This window comes from Balaenoptera ricei, chromosome 2 (genome assembly GCF_028023285.1).
Source record: "Balaenoptera ricei isolate mBalRic1 chromosome 2, mBalRic1.hap2, whole genome shotgun sequence".
Classification (NCBI taxonomy): domain Eukaryota; kingdom Metazoa; phylum Chordata; class Mammalia; order Artiodactyla; family Balaenopteridae; genus Balaenoptera; species Balaenoptera ricei.
The window spans coordinates 61,165,094-61,190,749 of record NC_082640.1 but is presented as its reverse complement, the minus strand read 5'-3'; the positions used below and the strand labels follow the sequence as shown (position 1 = coordinate 61,190,749).

At 37.0% G+C, this 25,656-nt stretch overlaps 1 protein-coding gene across 9 annotated transcripts in view; it reads left to right on the top strand.

Moving 5' to 3' along the window:
- PEAK1 (pseudopodium enriched atypical kinase 1) overlaps positions 1-25,656 on the top strand; it is a 298,094-nt gene that overhangs the window by 48,872 nt on the left and 223,566 nt on the right. For 2 of the 9 annotated variants that reach the window (XM_059912702.1, XM_059912705.1), the window contains exons 2-4: positions 2,979-3,042; positions 17,152-17,272; positions 23,272-23,404. The gene's annotated coding sequence lies outside the window, so the exon portion shown is untranslated. Of the gene's footprint in view, positions 1-2,631; positions 2,693-2,978; positions 3,043-10,261; positions 10,333-17,151; positions 17,273-23,271; positions 23,405-25,656 lie in introns of those variants that run through there. The other 7 variants (XM_059912712.1, XM_059912710.1, XM_059912707.1 and 4 more) reach the window with 6 other exon arrangements.

Genomic DNA, 25,656 nt, shown 5'->3' with positions numbered 1-25,656 from the left:
AAGAGCTGCTAGACTGTTTGATACTTAGTTTCTTTAACTATATCTAAATTATTTTAGGTGTAGGGCAAGAAGCTAGAATAGGGACTTGTTACAGTTCAGGGCTATACTAAAGATCGATAGAGCAAGAGTGCAATGAAAAAACTTCTCTGCTGATTCACTGAGAGGCTTCTCATGAGCAAACACAAATTCATACAGATTGAGGATGGTGGGTTTTTTTTTTAATGACATAAAACTGTTGCCCATGAGGCTTTTTGGCTGACATCATGAAACTAATTTTGTTTAATAACTGTGGAGGCCTACAAATTCAAACGTGTGGAAAAGGAAGTAAATTACTGGCCTGTCAGATTCCTGTTGCCTATCATCTTTTATCTGAATAGCAGCTTTTGTTTCCAGACTGTGAGGAGCAAGTATGTGGACCCCTTCAATGTTGTATTTGTATATGCTTGAATAATTCAATTCAGAGCCATCTAAATAGAGCAAATCTACAGTGAAAATGCTGTATCTTCTTATACTTGTGTAACTTAAGGAACATGTCTATGGATATTTCTTCTCATTTCTGAGAGCTCTTAAGATATGTCAAGGATTTGTAGTGGTGTAAGTTCTACTTTTATTGTCAGAGTTGATGACTCACACCTTTGAAATATAATGAACTCATATGGACAGCAGAATAAACATTTTCTCTGTGACTGTTCAAATCAATGAATGATTTGAAAGCACCCACTATGTGCTAGGAATTGTGTGGAATACAAAGGTGAACTACTGGCATTTTTCTAGGTATCAAATTATGTGATTTTTTTCCCTCAAGCTATATTTAGTAAAAATGACTGTCTTGATGGTGTATGTGTGTAGCGTAACAACAAAGGCTACAATAAAGGCTTGAGTTACTGGTAAACAGATTATTTGCTTCAAGGAGTGTTTTGAAATAATGGTTTAAGTTCTTTTATGGCTTCATTTTTTACAGCATTTTCAGTTAATGTTACTTATTTTCTTTCTACTTCCCATTACTCTGAATAATTAGAAATGAGGAGTATTTTCTGTGAAATGTATATTAAATTCCAATATTAATTCAACAAGTATTTAGATAGCATCTACTAGGCCCTAGGTATGGAGTGAGCTGAATAGCAAAGTTTGCTGTCCATAGAATAAAATTACTCAGTAGAAAGGAAGCTAAAATAATAAAAACTTGAAAACTTTCAGCTCTTTTGATATGCTTAATGTTATGAAAATAACAGTCAGCCTTAAATGCACAGAATTTACATTTGGTTTTGCAGGTGTGTTGTATTTTTGTTGTTGTTCACAAAGGCTATCGGAAAACTTAAGAAGGTGTAGACTGTCTACTTTTTGAATACTGATTACCTTAACCAGCATATTACATCTGTGTTTTTCTTTTTACTTATTTCATATTGTGGGTAGCCCAGTTACTTTAGAAATTAAGGACATTCTGTATGCTATCACTTGGCTAGAGCCAGATCTAGGGAAACAAAAAGATGGTGAGAATCCTTGCTGTAACAAATTGCGCCTTTTGTACCTTTGTTCATTCCATTTCCACTTCCTGGAATGCCCCCTTTTCTTATCAAAGGCTTTCCCAAAACCTTACCTAAACATTTCCCTTGACATTTTACTCTTTGGAATTTCTATAACATTTTGTTTGTTGCACTTTTGGGATATTTACTTTTTACTTTTTTTGTATGTACCTGAACTATGTTTTCTATTGAATTATAAGCTTCTTGATGGTGTCATGAATGTTGAATTGGGCCATGAACTTTTAGTTTATTTCCAGTTCTTTACAGTCATAAATGTGCTATGATATAAATCTTTGGATTTTTTATTATTTAGGACAGAGTTTCGAGAGAGAAGTTACTAGGTCAAAGGGTTCGAACTTTTTAAAGCTCTTGTGTATTGCAAAATTGCTTTCCAGAAAGACTTTACATATTTACACTACCACAATAGTGGTATGTGCAAAGATGCCCATTATATTGTATCATTATATTACTATAATTATGTTATTATATTACATTATAATTTGTAGCTATCAGTATAGCTGTAGATTATGGTATAGTAACAATCCCCCAAATCTCAGTGGTTTAATACAACAAAGTTTATTTTTTGCTCGTGCTACATGTCTAACACATATCAGCAGGGGGTCTTCTCTCTCTCTTTGGAGTCATTTAGTGAACCATCCTGATCAGAGCTCCATCTGGTTATTTCCTTCCATAATCACTGCAGCAGTGGGTAGGTCTTCCAGTTGTGTACTGGTTCCTAAACCTTATGCCTAATAATATCTCATATCATGTCTATGTACATTTTAGTGGCTAAAGCAAGTCATGTAGCCAGAACTAAGTTGAAACAGGGCAGTGAAGTGCAATTCTACTGTGAGTCTAGGAAGGAGGAGGACTGGAACAGCACTAATAACTAACATCTTATTTAAAAAACAACTCAAATTTTATTGATGAAAGATGATATCTCAATTTGATTTCCTTTGCCAATGTAGGTGAAATTTTCATAACTTATTAGCCATTTGTTTTATTTAATCTTTCCTTTTACTTGTTTTATAAACACATGCTGTTGATTTACTTTTACATTTCCAGATTTTTGAATTCTGTCGTTTTTGTGAGGATAGGAGGTCATGGTGGTGGTATTATGGGGAGTGCAGACTTCTAGAAAATGCCTTCTGTTTTGAAAACTTGAGCAGGTGAACAAAAACTATTTTTCTTGAATTGATCCCCCTCACCCTTGTTAATATAGTATATGTTTTGATAAATTTTATATTTCAAGATTTGTCAAAATGTTTAAATTATAGACAATAGAAAGTCTAGCAGAATTAATATCCTTGACATTTTACAGGCTTCTGAAGAACAACTTGAGCACAAAATTTTAGGGGGTAAACGATCAAGTTAGGGTTCTCCTCTTGAAAAAATGAAGTTCCCTACTCAGATTTAGTCATATTGACCATGTCTTTTTCCTTTTTTTCAATTCAGGTATCTGCCTAAACTGGAAGTTATGCTGTAGACATTTCTTTGTGGATTTGTCTGAAAACCTAAGGTGAGTTATTTTATAAATACATTTGCCTTTTAAGATATATTTTATAATGAGAAATAATTGTTTCTGAAAAATTTAAGACATTAAAAATTTAATGTCTTGTCCTCTGAGAGTTTTAATAGGAGGCAAATACTATTTATTATAAAGCTACATATATAGCATGCTTACTTTTAGTTTGTAGGACATTTGATTGAAACAAATGAAGCTGGTTCTAGCAATTAAAATAGTTTTGAGTGAATTTTTCCTTTGTTTTTTATACTCAAAGTTTGGAGTTCACACTGCTGTTCCCTGACACGCACTTGAGAAAGATATTGGCATTATAATCTGATATTCTTGAAGGCAAACCTTCAATTAGTTAAGTCATAGATTACAACAACTGGTAACTATTTTAATAGTTCAGTTATTAAGAGTTTTCTACCACTCTGTTCTCTTGGAGTTGATTATTTTCTCTAGTTCCCTCTGTTTGTTGGGGGGGGGCTTATAAAATAAGGATATATCCTTTAGTATGTTAGTGTTTGGTTTCTGTAGATAGCATTCCACTCTAAAGATAGTATCATAGCTCTTTCCCTTTTCTTACATGTCTTGGCTCAAATCTTCTTCATCTTTTAATTTTTTAAATGTACCATTATAAGTCCATCATCTGGTCTTTCCACCTTGAGTCCAGCTGCTCTCTAAGCCATTCTTGTCACACTTACGAGGGTGCTTTTTCTAAAAGATAAATGTCATCATGTCAGTCCATGACTCAGAATCCTTCAGTACCTTTACAGTGTTCAAAGGATATTTTAGACTCCTACAGAGCAGTATAATCTGCTTTATATCCATTTTTCCATCTCACTAGTGCTCTAGGAATGTTAGGAACTAACATTTTAAGAAAACAGCTTTACTGAGAATAATTTACATACCATGAAATTCATCCATTTAAATTTGATGTAATTTATTGTATTTACAGCGTTATGCAACTATCACCACAGTCTAATTCTAGAATATTTTCATCACTTCAAAGAGACATCAGAACTCATTAGCAGTCACTATCCATTCCTCTCTCTACTCAGTCCCTGGCAGCTACTAATCTACTTTCTCTCTATAGAGCTGCCTATTCTGGACATTTCATATAAATGGAATTGTATAGTATGTGGTCTTTTGTGACTTACTTCTTCCATTTAGCATAAAGTTTTCAAGGTTCATCCATGGTTCATCATGAACCAGTACTTCATTCCTTTTTATGGCTAAATAATATTCTATTTTATGTGTCAGGAGTTTAGCTGAGCTTGTGAGAGAGAAGTGAGTTGGGGGGCAGCGGTAAGGGCTGAGCTTCCAGGTGTCAAGGTAGCTGATTAAAAACAACATTCCAAAATGAAAGTAACATTCTAGTCTTTATTCACTTACTGAGATAGTATAAGCAAGAGGCTAAACCTGAGAAAGTGCAGGCCCTCTCACTCAGGTGAATCAGTACAGGGTGGGAGGGGGGGGTTGTCTCACTGCTGAGGGAGCCCCAAACAAAAGGTTCCTGCAGTTTTATGGACCCAGGGCTGGTTGGAGGGTGAGACGGAAGGACTTGGAGTGGAAAAGTACTGAGTCAGAGTAGAGAAAAAGTGTCTTTAATGTTTCCTCCCTAATGAGAAGATCTCAGAAGAGGCACCTGAAGAAAGGCCTCAGCTGCAGGCCACATATAAAGAAACTTCTGGAAGAAGGTACCTGGGCTAGGGATGCAGCTGTGCTAAAGAGCATGGTCAGTCAGGGGTGCCTGGGTCCTTGACTGCAACTCTCTTCAGAGACTGCAGTGCACTGGCTGTGCACCAAGTCTGGTCAGGGGAGGGCAGATTTCCTATGTGAGGCCTGCCAGGGCCTTTGTAGTCATTTATGGTTGGGTTGGAAAAGTCACACATCGATTTCTTGGTCAGGAGCTGGACTCTGAAATATGCATGTACCATATTTTGCTTATCTGTTCATCAGTTGGTGGACATTTAGGTTGTTTCTACATTTGGGTTATTATGAATATTTTGCTATGAACATTTGTGTATAAGTTTTTGTGTGTACATATTTTCATTTCTCTTGGGTACATACCTAAGAGTGGAATTGCTGGGTCATTTGGTCAATCTATGTTTAACATTTTGAGGAGCTGCCAAACAGTTTTCCAAAGTGACTGTATCATTTTTCATTCCCACCAGTGATGTATGAGGATTTGTTTCTCCATATCGTCACCAACATTTGTTATTATCCTCTTCCTTTTTTTCTTTTTTTAAATTACAGCCATTCTAATGGATGTAAAGTGGTATCTCATTGTGCTTTTGATTTGTATTTCCCTAGTGGCTAATGATGTTTTGAATACCTTTTCATGCGCTTAATGGCCATTTGTATATCTTTCTTTGAGAAATGTCTATTCAAATCCTTTGCCCATTTAAAAATTAGGTTATCCTTTTATTGTAAGAGTTCTTTATATATTCTGGATACAAGTCACTTATGAAATATATGATTTGCAAATATTTTCTCCCATTCTGTGAGTTGTCTTTTCACTTTTTCAATATTGTTCTTTAAAGCACAAAAGTTTTAAATTTTATCTATGTTTCTTTTGTTGCTTATGATTTTGGTGTTTTATCTAAGAAACCATTGCCTAATCCAACGTGATGGAGATTTATTCATATTTTCTTCTAAATGTAAGTTTTATTGTTTTAGCTCTTAAATTTAGGTCTATGATTCATTTTGAGTTAATTTTTATGTATGGTGTGAAGTAGAGGCTCAGCTTCATTCTTTTGCATTCAGATATCTAGTTGTCCTAGGCCATTGGATTATCTTGGCACCCTTAAAGAATATCAGTTGACCATAAATGTAAGGATTTATTTCTGGACTTTTAATTCGATTCCATTGATTAATACATCTTTCCTTGTGCTAGTATCACATTGTCTGATTACTGTAGTTTTGTAGGAAGTTTTGAAATCGCGAAGTGTGAATTCTCCAACTTTGTTCTTATTCAAGGTTGTTTTGACTCCTCTGGTGCTTGCATTTTCTTTCTTTTTTAAAAAAAAATATTTATTTATTTATTTTATGGCTGCGTCAGGTCTTAGTAGCGGCACTCGGGCTCTTCATTGCAGTGCACATGTGGGCTTCTCTCTAGTTGTGGCGCACAGTCTCCAGAGCGCGTGGGCTCTGTAGTTGCGGCGTGCAGGCTTAGTTGCCCCACGGCATGTGGGATCTTAGTTCCCAGACCAGGGATTGAACGGGTGTCCCTGCATTGCAAGATGGATTCTTAACCACTGGACCACCAGGGAAGTCCCCCCTTGCATTTTCATATGAATTTTAGGATCAGCTTGTCAATTTCTACAAAAAAAGATCCGTCTGGGATTTTGATAGAGACTGTGTTGATCTGTATTATGAAACTGTAAATCAGTTTGGAAACTTTACAGTAGTAAGCCTTCCAATCCATGAACATTGGAGGTCTCTTCATTTATTTAGGTGTTCTTTAATTTCTTTCAATGATGTTTTATAATTTTCAACGTATGTCTTGTGCTTTTTTTGTCAAATTTATTCTTAAGTCCTTTATTCTATTTCATAGTATTGTGAATGAAATAGTTTCTTTACTTTTGTTTTTGGATTGTTCATTGCTGGAGTATAGAAATGTAATTGGATTTTAAATCGTGCACCCTGGCTGAACTATTAGTTCAACTATTAGTTCTAGTAGTTATTACTTAGAATTTTTTTATATTTAATATCTTGTCATCTGCAAATAGTGATAGTTTTATTTCTTCCTTTCCAGTCTGGATGCCTTTTATGTCTTTTTATTACCTAATTGCCCTGACTAAAACCTTCAGCACAGTGTTAAATAGAAGTGGTGAGAGCAGTCATTCTCATCTTGTTCCTGATCTTAGGGGGAAAGAATTCAGTCTTTTAGCATTAAGTATGATGTTACCTGTGGGTTTTTCCTAACTGCCCTTTATCAGGTTGAGGAAGTTCCCTTTTATTCCTAGTTTGTTCAGTGTTTTTGTCATGAAAGAGTTAACATTTATTGAGACCTTTCAATATATGCCAGACCCTATGCTAAGACCCTATTTAATTTAATTTTCATAGTAGTCCTTTGAAATAGAGATTGTTATTTTATGTCATTGAGCTGGTAAATAGTAGAATCAGATTTCAAAACTTGTATGCTGAACGATTATCAATTAAATTCCCTGTACATACCATGCTGATTTATATGTGTGCCTTTGTACATTCTAGTTGCTGCCTCTTAGAATGCATGCTCCCTCTCTTTCTCCATCATGAAGCTACCGCAGCACTTTGTACCTATAACTATCATAGTACTATTTCACTGTGTTGTGATTGTTTGCATATATTTCTCTCATTTTAGAATCTGTGCTCCTTGAAGTCAGGGACTTTGTCGTATACATCTTTGAATCTCCAGTGCATATCGTAGAGATAGAAGAGAGATGTGTCACAGAAGCCAGGGGATTAGAGGGTTTCAAGAAGAGTGTCAGGAACTTCCCTGGTGGTGCAGTGGTTAAGAATCCGCCTGCCACTGCAGGGGACCCGGGCTCGAGCCCTCCGGGAGGATCCCACATGCCGCAGAGCAACTAAGCCTGTGCGCCACAACTACTGAGCCTGCGCTCTAGAGCCCGCGAGCCACAGCTACTGAAGACCGTGCACCTAGAGCCCGTGCTCTGCAACAAGAGAAGCCACCACAATGAGAAGGCCGCACACCACAATGAAGAGTAGCTCCCGCTTGCCGCAACTAGAGAAAGCCCGCGCGCAGCAACAAAGACCCAACGCAGCCAAAAATAAATAAAAATTTATTTAAGAAAAAAAAAAAGAAGAGTGGCAGAAGTCAGCAGTGTCAGATACTGCAGAGAGATAGTAAAATAAGGTTCACAAAATGACTATTGGTTTAGTCTTTTAGTGATTTTAGCAAGAGTAGCAAGAGTGGTTTTTGTTTTTGTTTTTGTTTTTTTAGTGGTGGGGACGGAAACAAGATTCTGGTAGGTTGAGCAGTGAATGGGAAATGAAGAAGAAGAGACTGTCAGGGAGTAAGGACTACTGTTGTGAGAAGTGTAACTGTGAAGGGGAAGAATGAGTTTAGGGTGCTACATAGAGGAGAGCATAAGATATTTTTTAATATAGGAGAGACTTTTGAGCATGTGTATGTACAGAGCTGGTGGGAGAAGGGACCAGTTACGAGCAAGCTTGTGGAAGTGGAGAGAGGAATGACACAGAGAATAGGCTGCCCTGCAGAGGTGAAAGATTGCATCTGGAATATGAATTTGCCTGAAGTGGCCTGTTTCTTCTGAGGGAAGGATATGCCCATGGATGTAGCCAGAGATAAATTTATGGGAATGAATTAGGAAATATAGGCAGTTCCCCTTTTCTCTGAAGTGGAAAACAAGGTCCTTGGCTTGGTGATGTTGTGGTTGGCGATGTTCTGGAGGGAGGCAACAGGGGTGAGATATGGAGTTTGAAGGGAGTGGTGAAGGTTTGGCATATCTGCTGTGAGGCATGGGAGAGGTTGCTTGCCAGAAACATGAAAGTCTGAGAGCCTCTTTCTCCCCTCCCTCCATGTCAATTGAAAAAACAGGTATGTGGTCAGAAATTCAGATGGTACCAAAGGATTTACAGTGAAAAGTAAGTCTTCCTTTCACCTTAGATCCCCTGTCTTTATTTTCAGAAGAAAGTTCCATTAGCAGTTTATTAGCTTTCAAATTATTTTTGCAAATATAAATATAAATTTAAAAATATCTATATGGAATTTATTTTAATCCATGAGAATGTACTGTTCTACTTCTTCCTTTTTCAACTTCCTTTCATAACTTGGAGATCTTTCTGTATATTTAGATCTACTTTATTCATGTTTACAGTTGCAGGATATTTTGTGTATGAATATAGTATAGATGATGTAACCAGCATTTAGATAAGTTCCAATCTTTACTCTCATAAAAGCCATGCTGAATGAATAAATTCTACCTTTTAAAATAAAAATTCATTATAGTACCTTAATTCTGTGCCTTAATTTTGGATTTGTTCTGTACACACACACCTTGACAAACTGATAATATATACATACTAAAACTGAGTTGTCTTTAAAACATAAAGACATCGTCAATATTTGAAACTGATACCCTTAGTTATCATGCTCAATTTATTTCTGGGTTTGAGTGATAAAAAATTCTGACTTCAGGTGTTTGCTATTTTTAACACTGATGCAAGAAACATTCCTGTACATGACTCTTATAGTTCATGTGCAAGAGATTCTCCTGGGTACGTAACTGTGAATGGAATTGCTGGGTCATATGGTATCAGTAGTAAATATTAAACTTAAAAAGATACTCTGAAGTTTATTTCCAGAGTGATTGCCCCATTTTATCCTTCTACCATCAGTGTATAAGAGATCCTGTTGTTTTACAGTCTCTCCACTACTTGGTGTTTTCAGACTTTAAAATTTTGCTAGTTGAATGATCTAAAATAGTATCTAGTTGTGATCTTTAAAAAAACTTTAAAAGCGAGGTATAATTTTCAACTTTACAATAAAATGCACAGATCTTAAATATACAGTTCAGTGAGTTTTGACATGTGCATATACCTATATAACCCAATCCCCTATAAAAATTTAGAACATTTTTATTACCCCTTCAGTTTCCTTAGGCTCCTTCCTTGACATTCTTTTCCCTCACCAGAGCAAACCACTATTCTGATTTCTATCAATTTTTTAAAAAAAAAATCATCTTTTCTCACCATCACAAACTTCTTTCCTCCCATTCTCGCTCTTTTTTAATGCCTTTTAAAAAATTTGTGGTCAAATATACGTAACAAAAAATTTATCATTTTAACCATATTTAAGTGTACAGTTCAGTGGTATTAAATGCTTTCACATTGTGCAGCGATCACCACCATCTATCCCCATAACTCCTTTCATCTTGTGAAACAAACCCCCATTTTCCCCTCCCCCCAGTCCCAGGCAACCACAATAATGCTTTCGGTCTTTATGACTTTTACTATTCTAAGTACCTCATGTAAGTGGAATCATACAGTATTTGTCTTTTAGTGACTGGCTTATTTCACTTAGCATAATGTCCTCAAGGTTCATCTGTGTTGTAGTATATTTTCCCTTTCTTTATAAAGCTGAATAATATTCCATTATATGAATATACCATATTTTGCTTATCTGTTCATCTGTTGATGGATACTTGGGTTGCTTCTGTGTTTTAGCTATTATGAAAAATGCTCCTGTGAACTTGGGTGTACCAATATATCTTCATGATCCTGCTTTCAGTTGTTTTGGGTTTATACCCAGAAGTGGATTTGCTGGACCATTTGGTAATTCTGTTTTCATTTTTTTTTTTTTTAATTTTTAATTTATTATTTATTTATTATTTTTATTTTTGGCTGTGTTGGGTCTTCGTTTCTGTGTGAGGGCTTTCTCCAGTTGCGGCGAGCGGGGGCCACTCTTCATTGCGGTGCGCAGGCCTCTCACTATCGTGGCCTCTCTTTTTGCGGAGCAGAGGCTCCAGACGCTCAGGCTCAGTTGTTGTGGCTCACGGGCCCAGCTGCTCCGCGGCACGCGGGATCCTCCCAGACCAGGGCTCGAACGCATGTCCCCTGCACTGGCAGGCAGACTCTCAACCACTGCGCCACCAGGGAAGCCCGTTTTCATTTTTGAGGAATCACCATATTGCTTTCCACAGCTGAAGTACCATTTAAAATTCCCCTGAACAGTGCACAAGGGTTCCAGTTTCGCCACATTTTGCCAAAACTTGTTTACTATTTTTTTCATAGTAGCCATGCTAGTGGGTGTGAGATGTAGTTTTGATTTGCAGTTCCCTAATGATTAGTGATGTTGAGCATCTTTTCCTGTGCTTATTGGCCATTCATATATCTTCTTGGGGAAATGTCTATTCAAGTCCTTTGCCCATTTTTGAATAGGGTTATTTTTGTTGTTGTTGTTGAGTTTTAGGAGTTCTCTATATATTTTCGATATTAATCCCTTATCATATATATGATTTGCAAATATTTTCTCCCATTCTGTGGCTTGCCTTTTTACTCCATGAATAGTGTCTTTGGATGCACAAAACAAAAATTTTCATGAAGTCCAATTTGTCTGTTTTGTCTTTTGTTACCTATGCCTTTGGTGTTATATTCAAGAAATCATTGCCAAATCCAATGCTCTGAAACTTTTGCCGTATGTTTTCTTATAAGAGAAAGGTCTTACATTTAGGTATTTGTTTTAGGTCTTACATTTAAGTATTTGATCCATTTTGAGTTAACTTTTGTATATCGTGCTGGTGAGGGTTCAATTTCATTCTTTTGCATGTGGATAACCAGTTTTCCCAGTACCATTTGTTGAAAAGACTTTCTTTTCCTCATCGAATTGCTTTGATGACTTTGTCAAAAATCAGTTGACAGGGACTTCCCTGGTGGCACAGTGGTTAAGAATCCGCCTGCCAATGCAGGGGACGTGGGTTCGAGCCCTGGTCCGGGAAGATCCCACGTGCCACGGAGCAACTAAGCCTGTGCGCCGCAACTACTGAGCCTGCGCTCTAGAGCCCGCAAGCCACAACTACTGAGCCAGTGTGCCACAACTACTGAAGCCCGCGTGCCTAGAACCCGTGCTCCGCAGCAAGATAAGCCACCGCAGTGAGAAGACCGCACACCGCAACAGAGTGGCTCCCGCTCACTGCAACTAGAGAAAGCCTGCGTGCAGCAACAAAGATCCAATGCAGCCAAAAAAAAAAAAAAATCAGTTGACTGTGTATGTGTGTGTCTGAGTTCTGTCTTCTGTTCCATTGATGTATTTTTCTTCTTTTTGCTGATACCTTACTATCTTGATTACAGTAGCTTTATAAGTTTGGAAGTCAGGTAGTGTTAGTTCTCTAATTTTGTTTTTCTTAAAGATTTGTTTTGGCTCTTCTAGGCTCCTTGTATTTTCATTTAAATATTAAAATCCACTTTTCCACTTAGGTTTTAGGATCAGCTTTTCATTTTCTGAAAAAACGTTTGTAGATTTAGCTTCACACTGTACTTACTCCACAGGTCAATTTGGAGTGAGTAGACATCTTAACACTTTATAAACATGATATCTCACTCCACTTATTTAGATCATCTTTAATTTCTCAAGAGCTATGTAGTTTTTTAAGTTTTCAGTGTACAAGTCTTCTACTTTGATTTTTTTATGCTATTGTAATGGCATTTTAAAAGTGTTTCATTTCCAGTTGTTCATTACTAGTATATCATTTAATTTTGTATATTGGCCTTTGTAAGTTTTAGTAGCCTTTTTTTCTTAAGATTTTCTAGGCTTTACTATGTAACTATGATATGTATGTAAGTAAAGACAGTTTTACTTCTTCCTATCATCTTTTTTTTTTTTTTTAATTCTTTCTATCATCCTATCATTTTTCCCTTGCCTTATTTACTAACTAGAACCTTCAGTACAATTTTGAATGCAAGTGGTGAGAGCAGACATCCTTGGATTGTTCCTGATTTTGGGGAGAAAGTTTTCAGTCTTTCACCGTGAAGATGTTATCCTTGGGTTGAGTAACCCTTTCTATTCCTCGTTTGCTGAAAGGTTTTTTTTTGTTTTTGTTTTTTAAATCATAGTGGGTGATGTTGAATTTTAATTGTGGTCATAAAGGATTTTTAAAAGGAGGTATAATTGTGACTCTCATACAGATAAAATGAGCACTTCTCAAGTATTTTATTTAACTCACTATTGAGGAAACTGATAAGACGTTAAAATCAGTTCAAAGGGAAATTTGAAGAGCTACTCATTTATGTGTAGTAAAGGAATGCTGAAATAAAATTTTCAAATAACTGCAAAAATTGGTATATCTCCTGTGCAATTACCAATTGTAATCCACTGGACACAAGTAATTTGCTCTGTTGTACACAAGAATAATTCACATTATCATCAATTTTCTACATTTCATCAAATTGAAAAATTGCTCAAAGGCAATGAAAGATGGAGGTAATGTATGTGTGAACTTGAGAGAAGATTGACTAGTTTTTGTTTGTTTGTTTCTTTGTTTTTTGGTCCATTACAAAGCTTTCCATGGTTTTTCATGACACAGGGTCTTGCTTTGAAAATCTGTGATCCCCAGTGATGAACAGTTTTTCGTACATGTGTTTCTTATATGCTGCATTCTGCTGTGAAATGCCTCTTCATTGTCTCTTGCCCATTTTTCTGACCATGTTCTGATTGTGTGTGTATGTGTGTGTTACTCCTTTATATGTTATTTGATAATAGTGCATTACAAGTTGTGTGTATTGTGAACACTTTTTGCTAGTTTATAACTTGTATTTTTACTTTCTTGAAGGTATTTTTTGATGAACAATGGTTCTTAGTATAGTCAAATTTCTCTTATTTAAGAAAATTTTCCTTACCCTGTGGTCAAAAGATAGTCATCTTTTCCACTAAGTTTTTTAAAGTTGTTTTTGATGTTTAAGTCTTTGATCCATCTGGTGTTGATTTTTCGTATGGTATGATGTTAGGATCAAATTTCACCTTTTTAAAAAAAAATAGATGTTATGGACTGACTGTATGTCATTCCCCCTACCCCAAATTCGTATGTTGAAGCTCTCACGTTCAATGTGTGGTATTTGGAGGTGGGGCCTTTGGGAGATAATTAGGGTTAGATGAGGTCATGAAGGTGGGGCCCTGGTTCAATGAGATTAGTGCTTTTATAAGACTAGATACCAGAGAGCTTGCTGTTCCTTTCTGTCTTCTATGTGGACACATCCAGAAGGTGGCCATCTGCAAGCCAGAAAGAGAGCTCTCACCAGAACCTGACCGTGCTGGCACCCTAATTGCAGACCTCCAGCCTCCAGGACTGTGAGGAAGTATTTCTGTTGTTTAAGCTATCTTGTCTATGGTATTTTGTAATGGTAGCTCAAACAGACTAAAACATCCTGTTTTACATTTACTCTTTGGTACTTGATATTATACTCTGTCAGACAGTGCTTCTGTGGGGAGGATCAGGTTTATGTCCCAGTGATATCAGGGTAGGAGTTAGAGAGCCCCAGGCCTCAGAGAGCTTGAGTCAAGTCAGTCACTCCTAACCCCATACAATATGGGGTTTCTCTTGAGGAAGAGGTTTGTGTAGGAGCAGAGGGTGATGTGAAGAAGCAGCCAGGGGAGGTTAGTGTGTATCCAGCTGTTTTTCTCAGCTCCTATTTTCCTGAGGACCAGAGACCAGAGGTTGTCCCATATGTGGGACCATGTCGTGTGCACATGATTGCTGGGACACAAGAAAAGCAAAACCAGAACTTCAGTAGTTCTTTTTCTGTTTTGTTATCCCATGGCTTTGGTGGGCTGCCTCTTGCCTCAAAGCCACCATTCCACACATACCAGTTCAAAATGGGTCCTTGTCACCGCAGGTGTTTCTCATAGGTCTCTCCATTTTTCCTGTGTAACTTCCCCAAGGGCTGATCTTCTGAAAGGGCATCAGCAGTTTTGCTAACTAAGCATCTCTGTAGGAGTTGGAGCCAGTGTATAATTTTTCCTGGTCTTCTTAGACTTCCTTTGTATAATTACAGGTGACTTTAATCTGACCGAGCAAGTGAGTAAGTTGAGGATTCCTCAGTCACCTGCAAGCCTTCTTGCCATGTCTGAAGCCCCCTATAGAGGCTGTGTAGAGGTGTAGGCTGGCTGTAACAGAGTCCTACAGAATCTTTTTGACCATCCAGTGGTGTTTCACTGAATTTTCACCCAGCCAGTGTTGGGTTTTTGGATAGGTGGAGCCAAAAAGCCAGCCTTTAGGTGGTGTGAGTTGCTCAATTCTAAGAGGGTCTCTGACTTAACACGGCTATCCTTCTGCTTAGTCATATTACTTTAAATTCTAACTCTGGATAGTCATTCTTACCCAAAATGGCCCATGAATTTTAAAGTAGTTTATTGCATCTTTCATGTAATTTGTATTCTGCTTATAATGAGTATATTAATATTAAAATGTTTTAAGTTACTTACATCAAAGAGACTTGCTGCTCCAGGAGAATGTACTATATTTATCCTGTTGTTTTTCTTACTGTCTGCTCTACCTCTCTGCCCTCCTCGAATAGTCAGTCCACCACATCATGCTATCTTCCATTATAAATCCCTGTGTTGTACTTATTTTCCTTCTTTCTGTGTGCTTCCAGGGGAGAGGCAAGGACCTGTTTCTCATTTGTTTTTGTATTCCTAGCCCTGGCATAGATCCTGCCAGATTTGCCACAGAGTAGGTGCTCTATAATTGTTGAAGCAGTAAATACATAGCAAAGTACTTAAGATTCATAACAGGAGTTGCATCCTAGGGGGAAAAGTATGTACTCATAATCATGTTGGGTCCTTATTTTGGCGTAGTTAGAATAAATGGTATGTGGGGGCAGTTTGTAGGGGAGGGCTGGATCGAAAAGTACTTACTTGTAAGCTATGTCAAAAGGTTTTGATAGGGATCTCTGAAGGGTCTTAAGCAGGAGATTAACATGATTAATATTTTGTTTTAAGAAGGTGATTTTGAGAATAGTATGAAATATATATTGGAACGGAGAGACTGCTTGGAAGGTAGTCCAGACAGGATGTAACTGAAGAGGGGGTAGACTCCAGAGAGGTTTAGCAGGTAGAATCTATAGAACTTGATGACTGATATTGTTAACTGTTGGTTGGGGGAGGACGGGGGCAGGGAGAAGGAGCGGAAGAAATCAGGGATGACTCCTACATTGTGCAATTAAATGGATGGTAGCGCTATTTATTCCCAGTGCATGTTCATGTATAGAAAGAACTTGTGGAGTAGGGATGGATAGGGTTTTGAAATAATTTAGTTTGAGGTTTCTCTGAGATATTCAAGTGGAGATGTGCAGATCTGTCTACAATTCTTGGAGAGAGGTGGGGGCTTGAGAGAGAGATTTTTGGGTTAATAGATTTTCAGGAGTGGTTGAAGAAGAAATTGCTCAGGATTTGAGTACAAAAGCCTTGGGCACATCTAGTTTTAGTGGACAAATACAGAAAAAGGCACTGGGAAGGAGATCAAGGAGAAACCAGGTGTTAATAAAGGATTTTTCAGTAACACCGGTGGCTTCCTCTCTTCCTGGAGACCAGATTTTCCTTTCAGCACCCTCTATTTGATCTTTGTCTTCAGACCTTTTCTTACTTTGAGCATTCTCTGCTTGGAGAGATTGTAGATGAAAATAGTTTTACTTTTGAACCCAGCAATTGCTGGTTCCTTTATATTTCCTTAAATTTTGCTTGAAAACAGAATACTTTCTTTAACTCATCTCTCTATCTGTACCTTCTACAATACTATACATATAAAAGAAATCAGTTGACACTTTGGACCTTCTGCTTGGGAATTACCTTAGCTAGAAGTAACAGTTCATTATCAACATTTTCTTCTTTTTAACTTAGCACAGGCAACAGTTTTGTTAAAATTTCTGCCACTTTATAACAAGGGTCTTCTTTCCTCCAGCTTCTGAGAGCATTTTACTCACTCTCCTTTAAGGCTTCTCCAATAGCCTTCTCAAGGCTCATCAAGCTTTTGCTAATGAGATTCTTAGGGCCCTTCCACCTTGTGTCTACCACCCAATCCCAAAGCCAGTATCACATGTTTTTGTTATGTTAGTACTCTAGTTCCAGGTACCGAATTATGTTCTGGTAATCGCTGGTTAATCGCTGTTTAACAAATCTCCCCAAACCTAGTCCCAGAACCTGCATGACTTTTCCTTAACCAGCATTAGAGGTCACTCAGTGTCACTTCCACCACACTCTCTTGGTTACTAGCAAGTTAAGTGCCACTCTGGATTTAAGGAGAAGGGAATTAAGCTCTACCTCTTTATGGGGAAGTGGCAAATTTACATCATAGAAGAGCATGTGGAATGGGAGATATTTTTGCAGCATATTCGGAAAATACAGTTTGCCACAGATGGATAAAATAAAATACATAGGATTACAAAGGAAAGCAATTATACTAAAATATCATTACCAAACAAATTGTGATAAAGTAATATGTGCTTGTTTAACATACTACACAACAGATATAGTGGCAGGCCAATAGTAATTTAGTAAATTTGTAAGTACAGTATATATATTAGTAATTTTAGAGGTTTGGAGAAAATAAAGAAATAATTTATTTTGCCATCTAAGTTCATGGATCTTCTGAATTCTATCCACAGACGCTACTGCCCTAGGTTAAGAACTCTTGGATTAATATAATGGTGTTAGCAGAAGTCGTATTGCTGTGGACTGGAGAGGGAATTTGCATGAGGGCAGAGACGAAAGGGAGGACACCATAGGGTAAGTTCCATATAGTAGGATTTATTTGCCTTTTAAGTTAAAGGTTTTGTTGTTTTTTTAGGTAGAGACTTAAATATGTTTATGTAATGAAGGAAAGATACTAGTGAAGAGAGAAAGTTGAGTACATTGGTAAGATAAAGGGTATTTAAAAGGTTTCTGAGAAGGCAAGAGAGAGTGTGGTCTTGAGCTTAGGTGAAAGCATTAGTCCTGGATGGAAGGAGAGGCAAAAGGAAAGGAGTTATGGATGTTTGCAGGTGCTGTTCTTTTATCAGGTCACATGCATTGAGAAAAATATAGATAAATAAATTCAACACAGGAGCAAGGGAGGCCAAGGCGGGCCTCAGAGAACATAACAGCAGAGGTACTGGAAAATCTAAGAATGTTGGGGTTAGGGTAGGCAGGAAAAGGTAGCGAAATAAAGACAGAAAAAAGTAACTGGTAATGTAAGTGATTGGATGCAGAAGACAAACTTTGCCTAGTTTACAGTTTTGTTTAGTGCCTTCTGTAGGCCAGTTCTCCTTACTATGGATATGGAGACAAAGAAAGGCGGAATGAGAATAAAATGCAGTTATATATTTCGATATCTGCTTATTTAGAGTTAACTTTTTCTAAGTGTCTTGTTTAGCGTATGTAATTAATACTTGTAATGCCTTTGCCACAAAATAACATGAAAGCCGAGGAGCTTCTTTTTCATGGTTATTTGAGATTGATATTGAAAAGCAGTAGGTGTGTTTGCTGCTTCCATGCTTACAGCTGGATGGAAATTGGCCTCAAAGGGTCTATGGTTTTCTTTGTCATTAGCCAACAGATGCTTGCTACAGTGTTTTGCTCACTGAGCCTTTATTTAATGTGAGGGTAATGCATCTCTGTACACTAATGAGAAGAGCTGTGCAATACAGTAGCTCATTTGTGTATAACAAATATCTGCCTTTAGCCACACATTAATCCTTCACTAAATGATTTTTCTTTTTTGTTTCACCGGCCTGTTATCAACACCTGGTTGGCTTATCTATCTTCAAATTGCTTTGACTTTCTAGTACGTTGATCCTGACTTTAGTATGTCTGTTTTATAGGGGAAATATTTTCTGTCTGTCAGAGAATTACTTCAGAAATTCTCAAAAAATTAAAAAATTTAGAATTTCTGATCAGGACTATATATCATTAAAAAACTTATGTTTCTAGGCACAAATATTCATTTATACATGAGTATGGTATGAAATTGCTGATTTTCCATATTGCATATAATATATGCAATATTGTAATATTGTATATATTATATATACTTGTGGTATATATATACTTATATATTATAAAATATATTTTACCGCAATAAAATATTTCTTAAATGTTTATTTATAATATATACAATATTACAAATATTATATATATACATACATATATATATTTAAAATTGTGGTAAAATGTCTAAGGTTTCTCCACAGCCCCTATCTTCCCTCAGCAACTGCCCTTTGGCTACCTTTCAGGCCTAGGGTTGCACATACCTGCATGAGGACCTTTCCTGGAAATGGGCTCTGCCATTTAGGCTAGGAGTACTGGGATTCCAGGTCAGTGGAAAGTGGTCTCTTGGGGTGAGACCAAGTAAAGTGACACTTCCTCTTGGCCCTTTTCTCTGCTCATTACATGGAGAGAGGTGTGGCCACAGGAAGGCCAGATCCTGTTGCCTTGATCTAAGGGTAGTAGTGATTTTAATAGTCTTTTAATAAATCTACTAGATTTGGTTGCCTCCAAGTTTATTCCTTCCTTTTGTTGTATAGCCAGAAGGATTTCTCTAAACCAAAATCATTATCACATCCCTGCTTGAAACTTTTTAGTGCTTCACATTTTCATTGAGATAAAGGCTAAACTCCTGACATGGCTTGTTGAAGATCCTTTGTGCCCTGTTCTGGTCATTGCTTAGTTTTGCTGTTATTGAGCTCTGTTGTTGCCCTGCCAAACAAGTACTCTTTTCTACCTATACAACTTTGCACAGGCTGTAGGTCTGTCCTACTCCCCTCTCCTCATGAGCAATCTAGTATATTTACCAAACTCCTACTAATCCTTTAACGCTCAGTGATTAGTACACATTTCTTTTATAGCACTTTTTGCATTATGTAATATTTGCCTTTCTGTAAGCCATGCCCTCTGCCTCCAAAGGCAAGGGCTAATTTGATTCAGCATGCTGGTTCCTGTACTGCTAGTGCGTGGTACACAATAAGTGCTTAATAAATGTGTGTTGAATGAAGACTGTAATTAGTGGAACACTTTAAATGTGAATTGCTCTAGAGAACTATGTTTGCAGTAAACTCCTGCATAACCAAGGTGATTGAGGAATGGAGTATTTCAATTATTGATTATGCTACATAACAGTCAATTTCAAAGTATCAATTTTAGATAATTTTAATACAGAACAAAATGGATTAATACGGAATTTATCTGTATTAATTCATAAGATGCTTCAGCATGATCATTCTGAATTGTGTGGCTTTTTTAGAGCTATGGCTGAGGAAGCTGTGAGGATCAAGTGTTATCTGTAGTGTCTGTAGTGTTGCTTTTTCACAAGCTGGGCCTTGTTTTATCAATTGAATCTTTAACACATTTACTGAGTGTTTTGTCTACCTAAAAAGTATACTATAAAATTAACACTAGGTAAAAGGGATTCAAAATTGCATTATTATCAAATATAGTTTTAAAAATGCTCAGAAGACAGGCAAGCACAATGTACCTTAAGGTGTATGCACAATCTCAATTCACCAGAAAGCTTAGTACATTCAGACTGTGCCTTTTGGATGACAATCCTTGATGAGTCCAAGTGAAGTCTTATGAACTGAGCTAAGCAGTTACTTTGATGGTAATCTCTGGCCATAACTATTTCAAGTGCTTGATCCCCACCCCAATTATATGTTTATTCTTCTCTTATTCATAGGAAGGTAGTGTGAGTGATTGCTGCTCATTTGTGTGTTAATGTAATGGTTCTTTTCTCTCACTCACCCAAAAATAATGTTGCCAGTTATTAGTTGCAAAACTCAGAAATTACTTCTATGCATTTGGCCCTCCATTTTCACATCTTTGAAAGTGGTTTTGAGCAGAGACCTGTTTGGAACTCAGGGAACACGCCCTTATTTGCACAAACGGTCTGAAAACCTTCATGGTAGCTGAGCTCTGACCTCCTACATTGCTGTGCCATGTTCTCTTGTTAAACCTAGAAATCTTCCTTCAAAGCTTGATCCCTTTTAAAGCAAGAATTTGGAATATCAAGCAGATGTATATATATTTTTAATGACATTCAGAAAAATATATTGTAAATGTAACTATTATTTAGATGCTGTATTTTTCAATTGGCTCATCTCCACTTGAGTCCTTTTAATCAGTTTCCCAGCCTGTCCCTTCAGCTGCATAATAATGCAGTACTTGTAGCATAATTATTTTATGAAAGTGAATCATCTTAAGTACAAGAACTGATTGACCTACGGGTTAACTACAGAATCTTACATGAAAGAAAGGGCAATTTAAAGGATTAAGTAATTTTTAAGAATGTGAATATTGGGGTCATCAATGATAGAAACAACGTACTGCTTGATTATGATAAAATACTCAGCAACTCACTAACCCAGCTGTCTTGTTTAAATAATCTATGAACAAACAGAATAAAAATAATTCTTGCTGCCGTGCACTAAACCAGTATCTACTGAGGTTTTAGTTTGGGAAATATGTCAAAAAACTTGTCTTTGATGTGAGCATTTTTATGTTAAGAAGCTGATTGATTCTATTAAATACAGAATGGAAACATTTATGTCTTTGTAGTATGACTTTAACATAATTATTAATTGAGTACAAGAATGTGATTGCTTGCTAAGGCATAGTTTTTTGTATTAGTCAAGTTATGAGTAAGAAAGGCTTTCAATCTCTCTCTTAAGAGAAGCAGTATTCAGTGTCCCTGGTTTTACTCATGGTTCCATCACTAACTGGCTAGCTAACTTTGGTGCCTTGGGTTTTCTCATGAGTCAAATTAACTACCTCATAGTGAAGATCAATTGGATCTTGTATGTGAAAGCGCTCTATAAAATGTATGCCACATTTAGTAGTTCAGCAAGATTTTAGCCCCTTTTCTGCCTGCTTTTTAACTTTGGGCTGGTCACTTAACCTCTCTGAGCTTTTATTTCTTTATAGGTAAAACAGAGGAGTTTGGCCTGTAGTATATTCAACTGGAGGAGTACTATTTACATTGTATTTATTGCTTATAACCTGTAATTTATGATTTTTTTCTCTCTCTTTTTTTAACATGTGCTTGCCCCTATTCCTTTAATGGATATTGTGATTACCGTTTAAGACTGGATTGCATTAATCTTCACCTATTATGTTTCATTTAATCTTCCTCTCAATCTTGTGAAAGTAGTTGGTATTATCCTCATTTTACTGATGAGGAAAACTGAGGTTCAGTTTAGTGTTAGAGGTAGGATTCTAGATGCCAGTGTTCTTTTTTTTTTAATAGCATGTGGCTTGAAGACACATTGCCACATACCTCATCTAAAGCAAGCTTTTGATCTCCATTATTTTTCTATTCTTTTTTCTTAAAATGAATAGAGCCTTACCAAAATGCTTTTGAAGAGAAATGTGTCTATTCAATAGCAGTAAGCATGGTTCGGGAATTTTTACATTATAGCACCATTACAAAAAATCTTGTTGGCATTATACAGCAGTGCCGTATATCCGGGAATCTTTCAGTGCTGGAACATATAGTTTGTCCTTCAAATAAGATGAGTTCTATTTTAATAGATGTATTTTATTTTTAATATATAGCATCGTCTAATGTTATAGATGCTTTTAAACTCGAAGACTTATTTTGTGCTTACCATAGAAGGAAAACAGGTGATCTAAGTACTTACTAAATTTTTTTGGTTTTTAAAATCCTAATTTGTGATTCTAGGAAAAGCATTACCCGTGGCAAACTTTTCAAAAATTTCTGTTCTAGGCAGGTATTATTTTATGGTATCCATTGTTTATATTTAAATTTTAAAAAGAGATCTATCTCTGGACTATCTGAAATAAGTAGGTCTGACAGGGATTAGGACAAGCATGTCCAGAAACATTCATTTCTGTCTAGAGTTCATTTATGAATTCTGTGTTTTAACATGCCAGCCCTAGATATTGATCTTACTTGGAAAATTATTGCTCTTAGAGTGACTGAAACACTGGTTCAGCTAAGACTGTGATGCTGATCCTTTGTGATTCAGAAACCTCTGCCCTAGGGACATTCCTTAACTCATGTTTCTCTTTTTTTCTATTGACAGTTTCCTGGTGGTCATTACTAGTCCAAAAGTGAGTTCTCATGAATAGCTCATTGGTCACAGTTTTATTTTTATCTTCCCAACTGATGACTTTGAAATGGCTGTGGCATTTTGAAGGAGACCTTATCTGCTGTCATTCTTAACCCTATTCATGAAACTCCAACCACATAGGCCTTCTTTTCTGTTCTGTAAAGTCATTCTAGCTTCAGGGACTTCTACTACTTGTAGCTCTGTGGGAATCGTTTTCCCCCAGACTGTTGCTTGGCTATATCCTTCTTGTCATTTTTAAGTCTCAGCTTTAAATGTTCCTTCTTCAAAGAGGTTTTCCTTGACAACTCACTATAAATTAGTGCTTCTCCGACACTATCAAATGGCCATATTTTATTTTCTTCTTAGCACCTAATGACTAACTGATAGTTATTTATTTCTTGTTTATCTCCTCTGTTGGGGACATAGACATTCTGTTTTGTTTAATGCTGTATCCCCAGCACCTAGAACAATGTCTGCCATAGTAGGCATTCCAGTTAATATTTGTTGAATGACCAAATGAATGCTTTTTCTATTGGCTATTTATAAAATTCTTTTTTTTTTTAAGCTTTTTCTTTTCTTTATTTCTTTATTTTTTGGTAATCAGGAAGGTACAATGAGTGTTTTTGTAATTAATGTTTATGTACTTTTGACGTTTTTCTCTTCCTTTGCTGTTCTGTTCCCTAGTTAAAGTCTTTCAGAGGAAAGGGGAAAGCCTTCTGATTTTCAAAACTCCTGAGATATGACTATTTCGATTTATCTACTGCTTGCCAGGTGGATGTCTGAGCTGGTGCAGCCTAGTCACAAAAGCAACTAACAGGTAGGAAAATTGGCTCATAACAGCTGCTTCAGTCCTGCTTGAGTTGGCCTCTCCCCCAAGGGACTGTCACTGTCAACCTAGCAAAATGAAATTGCCTTCCCATAAACATTTTTTTCTAGGATTATAGAACAGAAACAAATTCTTGGTTTATAAAATGAGTTAAAATGTGTCAACAGAATAAAACAGAATAATGACCTGCTGCTGCAATTTGAATTATGAGGCATGGTAGCAACGTTTATTTTCAGAAGAGTTGACATTGAAACTGTAGAACTTTTAGTTCTATTGAAATGACTTTATTATGCCGAAAGGGTAGATTTAATAACTTATTTATTGGTGTTGGTGAGGAAAATGACAGTTCTATAAAATATAATTTTTGACCCTCAACGCTTTGGTTTGTGACATAGTTTTTGAGTCCTTGCTCCTTCACTTAACTCTATGGAAAGGGGCAGGTTTTGGAAAGAATGCAACTTGATTTACATTCCATTTTATTCCCCTACTGTTAATTCATTCAGTATGGATTCCATTTGATCATGATAGACCATAACCATTGTTATGTGCTGTAACCAGTGTATGCATTTAAAAAATGGATTTAAATGGGTTTTATATTAACAGTATGCCAGTTCTGGGTTTTATATTGACATATGCCTCAATGCTAGCAAACATGGCATTGGTTTCTCTTGATTCTTTTTTTTTTTTTTTTAATAGTGATCTTTTATTTATTTATTTATTATATTTATTTTTGGCTGTGTTGGGTCTTAGTTTCTGTGCGAGGGCTTTCTCTAATTGTGGCAAGCGGGGGCCACTCTTCATCGCAGTGCGCTGGCCTCTCACTATCGGGGCCTCTCTTGTTGCGGAGCACAGGCTCCAGATGTGCAGGCTCAGTAGTTGTGGCTCACGGACCTAGTTGCTCTGTGGCATGTGGGATCTTCCCAGACCAGGGCTCGAACCCGTGTCCCCTGCATTAGCAGGCAGATTCTCAACCACTGCGCCACCAGGGAAGCCCCTTGATTCTTTTTGATAACTTTTATTTGATGTGATTTCCAATCTGAGCTAGTTGTGAACTGTGCTCCCCTTGAAAGTTGCCTTCTAGTCGGTACTCCCTTCCTTTCATCCCTTTTGTATCACTGGCCTCAGGAAGCTAAAAGAGTTTGTGTCATTAAACTCTACTTTAATATTTTGTCAAAAAATTAAGAGAAGATTCTTGCATAGTGAGGGTATTAACTTAGTTTTTGGATGAATGAGATGTGCTTTTGTTATGCTAATATGGCAATTCATGGTGTTCCTCTAGGTAACTTCAGGATGGGGCCTGGTCACCAGAAACACCAACCACATGATTAGAGGGTTGAGACTTCGGGCCAGTCTGACTTCTGGGGAGGTGGAGAGGGTTTGGAGATTGAGTTTAATCATGTGGCCAGTGATTTAATCAATTATGCCTATGTAATGAAACCCTAATAAGAACTCTGGACACCAAAGCTCAGTGGAGTTTCTTGATTGGTGAAGATATTGATGTGTTGGGAGGACGATGCACCCTCACTCATGGGGAGAGGGCATGGAAGCCCTTCATTCAGGACCATCTCGGACCTTGCCATATGTGTGTCCTTTATAATAAAACTATAATCATAAGTATAATGCTTTTCTGAGTTATGGGAGTTGTCCTAGCAAGTTATCAAACTGAAGTGATCATAGAAATCTCTGAATTTGTGACCAGTTGATTAGAAATGCAGGTGGCCTGGAGACCCCTGAAGTGTGGCTGGCATCTAAAGTAAGTGCAGTCTTGTTTGGGATAATGCCCTTTGGTTTGTGGGTTCTAGACTAACTCTGAGTGGTTAGTGCTAAAATTGAACTGCAGTACACTCATTTAAGGTTGAAGCAGAATAGTGGTACATTTGCTATCATTAATGAACCAATATCGATATATGTACTGAAGCCCAAAGTTTGCATTAGGGTTCACTCTTTATGTTATACACCTTCATGGGTTTTGACAAATTCATAATGTCTTGGGTCTACCATTATAGTATCATACAGAATAATTTTACTGCCCAATAAATCCCCTGTGTTCTACCTGTTCATCCCTCCCTCTCTTGCCCCCAGACTGCTGATACCACCACTCATCTTTTTACTGTTTCTATAGTTTTGCCTTTTTCAGACTGTCATATAGTTGAAATCATATAATATAGTCTTTTCAGACTGGCTTCTTTCACTTAGCAATATACCTTTAAGGTTCCTCCGTGTCTTTTTGTGACTTGATAACT